Raw genomic sequence first — 9,891 nt, 5'->3', positions numbered from 1 at the left:
CTGCTAAATAAAAGTGTTACCTGTGAAAACACTTAAAAACAAGGCATGTTGCAATTACTATCTGACAGTAATGGTAATCCAACATGACAGTAGGTCTAAAAAGTCAATATATAGAGCCTGCTGGTAAATATTATTGAAAATAACACTAGTCAAGTAACTCAACTTTTCAATAACGCAGCATGCAAGATATGCTCATCTTGCAGAAATTGTCATGCAGTTTTCCAGACACATAGAAGAGCATCTCTGGTACGCTGCAGATGTTGGTATGCAGTATGTGTTGTTGACATCAGGAAAGCAATCCTAGAGTGATTGGTATGTCTCCTAATACAATGCCATGTAGCTATTCAGCTCCTGGAATTCAGTTTTATGCAATTCAATCAGCTCTAACAAGAAGAAATAGTAACACATTAAGCAAAGTTCTGAGAGACCAACAAATCAAAATGCTGTTTCACTGCAGCCGCTGTCAGCCCAGCTACTGCACGTTTCTTACTGGCCCTGTTTTTCTGTCCCGGTACAGAGAAATTATTGTTGGACACTAGGAATTAACCATGCTTGCTAATTCCACAGCATCTAACATAACAAGATGCTTCGCATTTCTATTATGCTCTCCAATCCAGAATTTAAGCATGTTTCAATGGAAGTTAACTTACCCTCACAGCACCCTAAGACAGCAAGCCAGGGCCTTTTCCCTGTTTAATAACCAAATTGAGAGGAGAAATCCAATGATTTACTCACATCAGAAGGCACAGCTGCAAGACCAACTCTTAACTCTCTGTCCTGTGTACATCCCACAAGACCATACAAGTGGTTTTGCGCAGTATATTCTCGGAAATGCTTGCAAGCACCCCAAGGATAATTTTTAGGTACCCCATCAATTCATTAAAATGGTTTGAGCTGCCTGCTGCTCCAAGAACGGGTGGCCCATCCGTCAGAAGTGGACGTAGGAGCGTCCTTCACCATGCTGAAGAAACATCACGTTAGTATTTCTGATTGCTTTACACTATTGAAATAAAAGACATTTTAGAGAGAGCTGTGGCATCCTTCATCAGAAATCCTATTCAAGCCATGGCACTAAGCTGGTCAGATTCAGCTTTCGTTTACAGCAGTGCTGGGCTAGGGATAATTCATATCACTTGCGTGAATTTGCTCTGCTTTCAGAGACTCCCCCTCTGAGGAATCTGACCGAACAGGTCTGATTTTCTCGCAAATACACTGACTTCAGATACATGCAATTACACTGATGTCACCAGTATTAACTGTGATTTACACTTGCCTGAGATCAAAATTAGATGCAGTGCACTTATAAGGAGAGAAGAGAAATTTAACAGTAAAATACAAAGGGTCAACTCTGCTCTTGCAAATCATGGGTCTCACAAATCTCCATTTATCAGTGAAAAACATAATCGCCATGCATTTGCAGGTGTTGACTAGAAGATTCACCAGTTTTTCTGATATGCCATTATTTTACTGCCACTACATCAATTATTATCTTAGCCTCAGACATCAAGTCTTTCTGAGCCTATTGGCTAGTTTCCTGAAAGAGACAATGAATTATTTTTTATTGTTTATGCAATTTTAGTAAATACATTGGCATTCCAACCTAGAATGGAACTACCTTCCAAAACCAACACGGCGCTCTCATGATTACTGGGTTTTGATGTTTACAGAAAATTAGAGCTTAGGTAGTAAACTGATATTAGCTACATATTCCTGCACAGCAATACAGTAATCATCTCTCAAATAATTCCCTCTATTTCTGGAGTCGTAAGACTCTGAATCATGCAAAAACATCCAGCTCAGCAAGAGGAGAGGTGACAGGGGGAGCAGAGGTGACTACAGAGGGTATCTTTACTGTGGGTTGATCCCAAAACTACAGAAATCCCAGTACCTGCAGGGAAAGAGCAACCCGCAATCAGCAAGACGTAGGCTACCTGCAAATCCACCACGACAGGAACCAACCCCTCTGATCAGAGCAGAGAGAAAGGGGGTGGATTTTAACTCCTTCATAGGGCTGGAAGATGCCCCTGAACGATTTTACCACGGATGAGACAGGTACAGCGGTACTACAGCCATACCCTGCAGGCTGCTGCAGATGCTAAGCCTAACTGTGGGGAGCTGCTCTGCAGCGAGCAGTCAACTCCTGCCTCCGCAGAAGCCTGGTACTGGCTGCCAGGTGTGCTCAGGTGGAAGCGGAGAGGTGCAGGGTAGAGCTGTGTCTCCTTAGAGCAGAGACAGTGAGCAACAGATCTGGGTCTCGCTGGGCCAGGGACGGAGATCACCGGTGTGGCTCTGATCCTAATGGCTGACACAGAGCTCACCTCGAAGTTCTGCAGCAGCTGGGAGACGGCAGGATCTGGTGAGTCCCATGAAAGAGTTTCCAAGCTTCTACAGGCTGAGCAAAGACTCCTTTGTCCTTCCTCACAGCTTCTGGATGATCCAGGCTGGAAACGGCAAACCAAGAACACTAAGAAGCTGCAAAGACACCTGAAGCTTTATGGGCTGACACGAGTTCAGGAAAGTCAACAGGACCAAGCCCTGATATGTGAAACCCTAAGTTTGGCTAAGTTTTTTAATGTGAAAATGGGTTAGATTTTTTTTTTCTCTGCAAGTTAAAGGATACTCACTGATGCTGCTGTTGATTTAGGGAGGGAAAGGATTAAATCAGTGTGGCTCACTCAGTCTGAAAAGATAGTTGTGCTATTACTGTAATTAGCAGCTGCATTGTAGAGGAACTGATAACAACCAGCCAACATAAACCACTGTCAGCTGAAAACCAGCCTCGGCAATTTGGGGTTTGGAACTGGAGCCTTTTACTTCTGGGGAAAAAAGAGAACAAATGGCATTTTGGTGGTGTCACATCTTTTTGCTCTCTACTTAGAAAAGTCACAGACAGCATCTTAAAAAACTAATTTTACCAGTGCTTAGCCTTTAATATATGCCAGCGGTAGCTGATACTTTGAAAGAGGGAAAACTTTTTAAAAGGCAATAATGCATGAAGGGAAACGCATGCAAAGAAAGACGATCTTAAACAATACTAAAAATAAATGTAGCTTAAAAAGATCCCTTAAAAACAGCTGTTGACGTTAGAGATTTAATTAAAACATAATTAGTTATACATTCTCCTTTGAAATGAACAAGCATATTACAGCCGTCATCTACAATGAATTGCCTTTTACATTCATACCTTGCTTTTGCCTGTAAAAAAGACAGGGTTTTACAGGAAGTGTTGTAAAGATAGGATGGTTCTACCTAAAATTTCACAGTCGAAGTAAAGTGATTTTTTTTTAACCTACCAGTACAAAGCCGTAATCATCGTGCTTGCAATGTTCGTAAGACACCTCACAAGTGTTCTTAAATGCACAAAAAAGAAGAAAAGATAGAGATAAATGGATGAGGGACAGTGCTTGCAATAAATTAGGATTCTGAAATAGGTCACTAAAGACTAAATCAATCTGACTCCTTAGTTGTCATTTACCTGAAAGAGAAACGTACCACAAACTGCCCACCCTGCATGGATTTGTACAGGCAACGTGCAACCAACAGCTTTCCCTGGGGGTAATGCTTTATGGAAGTACCATTGACCTGGTTTTCTATGGAAACTACACGGATGTTTTCAATTCCAGCATGGAACTGCAGCCTCGGTCATAGCCATCAAACTCTGCATTAGACATTCATGCAGCATTAGGCGTCCCATAGCTGCCAAGGGCCACACAATGAGACATTGTCTGACCCAAAAGTCATGTAATTAGGCTTATGGGAACAACACCAGCGGATGGTGCATTGAGCATATCCTAATTTTGGATAGGCTGTTCTTTGGCTGTCTGACTACCAGTTAGCTGGGGAAGAAGTGAAGCCTGCTATTATTGACAGACAACTTTGCTGCTAAGCCAGAGTGATGATGAAAGGGCCATTTGGCTTCAAAATCACCATTGGGGAAAGGAAGGGCAGCCGTAGAGCAGAGACGCACTCAGAGACAAACAGGAGACCCTGCTTTTAATTACCTGTTATTTTTGCAGAGTGGGTGACCCTACCTTCTGGAAGCCATCTCTTCAGCTAGAGTTACAGCGTTTTGCTACACCAGCTCAGGAATGGCCCAGCAGCCATTACAACATCTAACACCAAAAGCCTTCAGAGGCAGCAGCCGGCAGGGTGAACACCGAGCTTGTGTCAGGGGAGAAGTGTGAAATTCCTCTCGTTAGCAGCACTGCATGTCTGTGCACAAACTATCTCCTTAATACACTGACCTCCTGCACAGCCAAGAAAGAGCTTTCCAAGAACCATGTGACTCCAAAGATTGAGGACATTTTCTGCTGGAGTGGGTTTTTAATTCAAATTAGTCATAGAAAGTTACATTTTTGTGGCCTGAAAACATCTTCAACTGCGTCAAACACAAAGTAGTTTCATAATTGCATGTGATTGACTTCTTTTTTTTAAAGAAATGACATAAGGAGAAAGAAATATGAATGTTTGTGAAGCTGTAAACCTCCCGCCTGCACTTGTGCAACAGTTGCAAATAATTAAAAAAAAAATCTTGTGACTTATATTTATTTTCAACGACACAAAGCGTGTCAAGTCTTTTAGTAATGTGATCAGTCTCTGGAAAGCGATACAGACAGCACCTACATTCACCTTACTGTCAACTGTGTATTCAACATTATGAAAAATCAGGTATACATTTAATAGTTTTTAATTACAGCAAGGCTCAGACAAATTCCACTGTTTCCAGCTATTCTTGCCATTTTAAAACATGTGGTCTAAGACCTGCGCAGCTGTAGTCCTATCATTATGCAAACAGCGTCCCAGCCATGAGTAGTAAGAGTAGATCCTATTATCCATATAAATTACAAACAATTTCACAACATCAATTCCTTTCCGATGCTTGATGATGTAAGACATCACTCCTCCCATCCTCCTTCATGCAGGAAACGCTCAGTAATACCCAGCCACGTGCACAGGGATTACTAGATCAGTGCCGTATGCTTCTTTATATCGCTAACGTTTCCATCTCCATTAAAAAAGGGCATTGCATTTTAAAGTGTTAGTGATGTCACACCAGCGGAGGCAAGAAAATTGCTAGCTGAAGTTGCCTTTCTATATCTTCAACAAAGCCTACCAGGCCTATACGTATAACACTGCAATCACATATTTCTCCTTAGTCAAGCACACCTCCCCTGTAAGCGCCACGGGAGGAAGGGAGAGTCTTACACTCACTGTATAAGGTTGTTCAAATAACATGTAAAAACAGAAATCTGAGAAAAAAACCCCACAGATTTCAAACATAATCCAGTTCTGTGTTTGTTTGCTCTAGACCAATATGATTACCACATGCTGGCTACTGTGAACTGATTAATTAGGAAGTATCACTAATAATATTTTGTACTTACATCAGGACTTCCACCTCAGGATACTTCAATAATGTCAATTAATTAATCTTCACAATACTGCCTGTAAGTAGGTGTCATTAGTTCATTCACAGATGGAAATCCTGAAGCATATAAAAGGTGGAATTAATTAGCCACGATGATACAATGACTCAGTAGAAGAGCTAAAGATCCTGAAAAACATTCCTTTTTTTCTAACTCTTAAAGGGGCATGATTTACTTGCCCTTTGCGGTTAGATCGTGGAAATAATCTCCAAATGTGTAACAGAAACTTTTGTGACTCTATCAAAACCCCTATTTATAGGTCATGCTCTCATTGAAATTTTCCTTTGATTAAAATAGCTTCTGCTGTTTAGTACACCCATCAAAATATAAAGAAGAACATCAAAATCAAATAAAACCTGCCACTAGATCTATAATGAACTGGAGCATCGCTACTGTTTTCTCAGGTCTAAATTAAGGCTCTTCTGTAGAGGGTAAAAGTGAATAAAACATAAAGACAAAGGACAAAATAAGAGACGACAGACTATTCACCCATTCATGGCAGTCACATTTACAAGGCAATTGCCATTCATACTAATGTAAAGTGGGCCACACAATTCTACCAGGTATGAAAGGCAGAAGAGCCCTTATACATGAGAGGAAAAAGCACTTTACTACATTTTATCTCCATCACAAGTGGAAACCCAGTAATAAGGAACATCAAAAACCTCTTTTTGTTCTCCATTTAAAACTAACAAGGCACTTCCCTCGGTGCAATCTTATCAAAGGCTATAAATTTCTCAAGACAGCTAATCAATCACGTTTGTAGTGGTAAAGGTACAAGATGCATTTAGTATGAATGTATTTAACTGACTGATTTTCTTAACCAATAATCTTCTTACCAGTGGAGAGCTATAAGTTGTTACAAAAGATATGGCTAAAACTTCCCTACCAAAAAAACCCAACAAACCCACACTAGGGAGAAATATCTGCGTGCCTTCGATAAGATTTTATATGCAAACAAACTTTATTTGCCAGAGTCCCATTTATGGGGAGAATCAAATCCTGATCAAGGGGGGCTTCTGCTGTTGGCTTCACGGAGCCCAAAACTCAGAAAAATGCAGCTCAGGATGGACACAGGTGATTTCTGTAGCCACGGCCCCACCTGGTATTCCTTAAGGCCACAAATTCAACGTCACACGATAGAAGCTATTTACCACAACTGCACAAATCTTAAAAGATCAGGGCTACGTGGTACTCACAATATTGTACATATATGCATGTTTACATCTAGGTCACAGCCAGAGTTGCGCATGCTATACGTGCACAGATAACGTTAAAGAATAATCCATATACCAAATGCTTAAATGTTTTTGATACAGCTTCATCACTATATAAGCACATCGTGATACAACCTAATTGACTACAACTGAGCCAGAATAAGCTTTTTACTTTTTAATCAAAGTTAGAAATTAGATGAGATGTAATTATTTTACATATCCAACTGTGGAAGCCTCATTAAAATCCTTAATATTAAGTAATAAAACTACAATAAAACTTCTTCGAGTATTACAGCAGGTTTCTCTTAACATTAATGCACTGAAAAAGGAAAGACTTTCTGTCTTGGTTTTTCTGGAGGAGTGTAAGCAGTCACCAATGTACACAAGTATATATTGAATATATGGTCACGTATATATCTCTGCACATACTTTTTCTGAGAAGAAAGCAAGAGAACGCAGTAGTTATGAGTGTTTCCCCACATCACCCACCGTTGGGTAGAGCACTTATTCACCTGCAAACTCGGGCCCTTTGGCATTTGCCAGGTAGACTATCATAAAAATGTCAATCAGAAATTCAAATTATTATACAGACTGAAGCATCCCTTAACTACCTTAGATTTAAAATAGCCTTTGTTCTCTAATTAAATCATCTCTGCTAGAGAGACAACAGGTACAGGAAACACAAATAAGCGGAGGCAGGGTGAATAATTACTTTTTGCTATTTCTAGATCACTTAAACACAATACTCACCAGCATGCTCTTCCAGCAGCAGAATTCCCATTCACTTCAGTGACAGCAAAGCATCATTTCCATTTCCAGAATGGCAAGGCAAGGAGAATGGAGAGAAAAAGACGGGTGAGGGGGTTGGCAGAGAGGAGTGAGAAACATCAAACAAAAAGCAATCTAATTTAAATATCTTACTGTACTAGATTCTTAGTGCTAAATTCAAAGTTTGATTTTAAGTCTCATTTCAATCGATTTGCAAGGAAAAAAATCTCTAAAGAGTCAATTTAGATTAAATTGATCATTATAATTTATTTGGCAACAAAATAATATAGTGGAAAGACCTTTCTTCCAGTAAAGGGCTCTGGCTTTGATGTCTGATTGTTATGCAAATTCCGTGGAGTACAAGATATGGACAGAGGAATAATTAAGCTCAGGACTTGGTATATAATAATTCTTACAAATGTAAATGTATCCTTTTTTGAGATAATTATGTGTATATACACACTGGGACCATACACGTACATTAGCAAAGGCAGGAAAACACCCCGAGCGCGCAGGGCCTCGCCGACCCCTCCAGCCGGCCGGCGGGGCGGCAGGGCCGGCCCGCTCACGCGCGGGGCATCCGCACCCCCGGCCACTTCCAGAGATTGCAGGGGAGCCTCTCGTGGCGGGGACCCCCGCGTACAGTTTCCGGCACCAACACGCAAACATTTGAAAAACAAAGTGATCCTTGTTCTGGAAGATAAACATTGACCATATACATCTATATATTTCAAAGCACTCAATTAGAAACTGAACTTTGCCCCTTTCTCAGGCTTTGAAATATTCCTGCACCAAACACAGGCCTTTATTCTCCTTTCGCGCGGGCATCTCTCGCCCTCTCCCGCTCCCGCACGCCATATGGCCCCAGACCCTGGGACAAATTCTGCGCTGATTTATGGCCTCTGCAGTCCGAGGGGCTGACCTGCGGCATAAATTTGGCCCAGGATGCGTAGCTGGGGGCGGCGCACATGCGTAGCCTGCATGTTCCTCTCCACGCTGTCTCTGCTCACGTGCAGTCCTCTCCACCGGCCAAAGACACGGGATTTTACACCCCACCAACAGGAGCAGATTTGGGTTTGGGGCACATCACTGCAGCCCAGCAAGCAAGGAAACGTAACACAACAGACACCGCACGTGCCACTAGACCTCTGAAACGCCCTCCAACAGAGGGGGACAAGCTGGCCCCGCGGCGGCCGGAGGGACCGGGCGGTGGGAGTGCCTTGGGTGGATGCTGCTGACCCCACCAGCGTGCTGGGCGGCAAGGGGCCGGTTCTGCCACCACCAACAGGCACGCACGTTTGGAAGACAGGACAAAAGGCACTCGCTGCATCATCGGACACCAAACCAAGAGTAATCCAGACCGGTCCCTCTGCGGGTGAGATAATTCCCAAAGAGCAAGGAACACAATCAGTTTTTAAGGCACTGCAGCCCATCTTCCTGTCTTGAAACAGTACCCACGTGGAGCATGCGGAGGGGGTGACACAGTGTACGGAGGCCGAGAAGGCATCCAGGGCCATGACAAAGAGGGGATTGCCTTTGTTTCAGCCACAGTTTGGTGAGGAAAATACCAAGATCGGTCCTGCAAGATGAACACGGATGATGAGGCCGGTTACATTTAATGAGGGACTCGGCGGCCGAGCTGAGCGATGCCCTGCCGTGACGCCCAGGTCCGGGCGTTCGTCGAGCTGCTGCACAAGTGCTGTTGGTGACAGGGACCACGGCTTCTCGATCTTCCATGCCACTGCTATTAACGCCATGGGGGCACACAGGATTGTACATTAAGGGAAAAGAAAAGGAGGAGAATTTCGTTTTCACTTTTTGTTCATCCTAGTTACCTTTCGGTTTCACTAAGCTTGGAAAATTAAGCACAGTGATTAAATTCACTTTTTTATTTATAGCCATTTTCACAACTTTTCCCAGACAACAGCACAGGATGTTTACACCGAAGCAAGAAATTGATTGACGCATTTTGACTACATTTCCTAACCACCCATCATTAAGAAAATATACACTTGGACTTAAACTTCCTGAACCCTTTAAAGTAACCAATTTTGCCAAGGTTTTTCTCAATGACCGAACCACTTCTCTATTTAAGCACATCTTCTCTGCCACTCTCCGGATTCTTTTCCACTGCACTGTTTTTTTTTTTTCTCCCACCATTCGAAATGACAAGCTTCCTGAGACAAATGCAACACTCAGTGAGGGATTTTAACTCTATAAATCAGATGATACCACAATCACAGTTCAATGAAAGAAGCAAAAATCAAATCAAACAAAGAGATCCCATCATCCCCTGCCGCATCCTCCCTCCTCCCCCTTCCCACCCAACCAGCAGCTCTGGAGCCCATAAAGGAGAGCAGAGCAGGGCAGAGCAGCTCTGGCGTACACGGCTAAGCACAAAGTCAAACATATGAAATACGCTACACGCTGTGGGTTTGTTCTGTTGTTTTCACTCGCCCGCTACAAAGTGCACCGGCACA

This window comes from Platalea leucorodia (genome assembly GCF_965183815.1).
Source record: "Platalea leucorodia genome assembly, chromosome: 9".
Taxonomy (NCBI): Eukaryota; Metazoa; Chordata; class Aves; order Pelecaniformes; family Threskiornithidae; genus Platalea; species Platalea leucorodia.
This window is presented reverse-complemented; position numbering follows the sequence as displayed.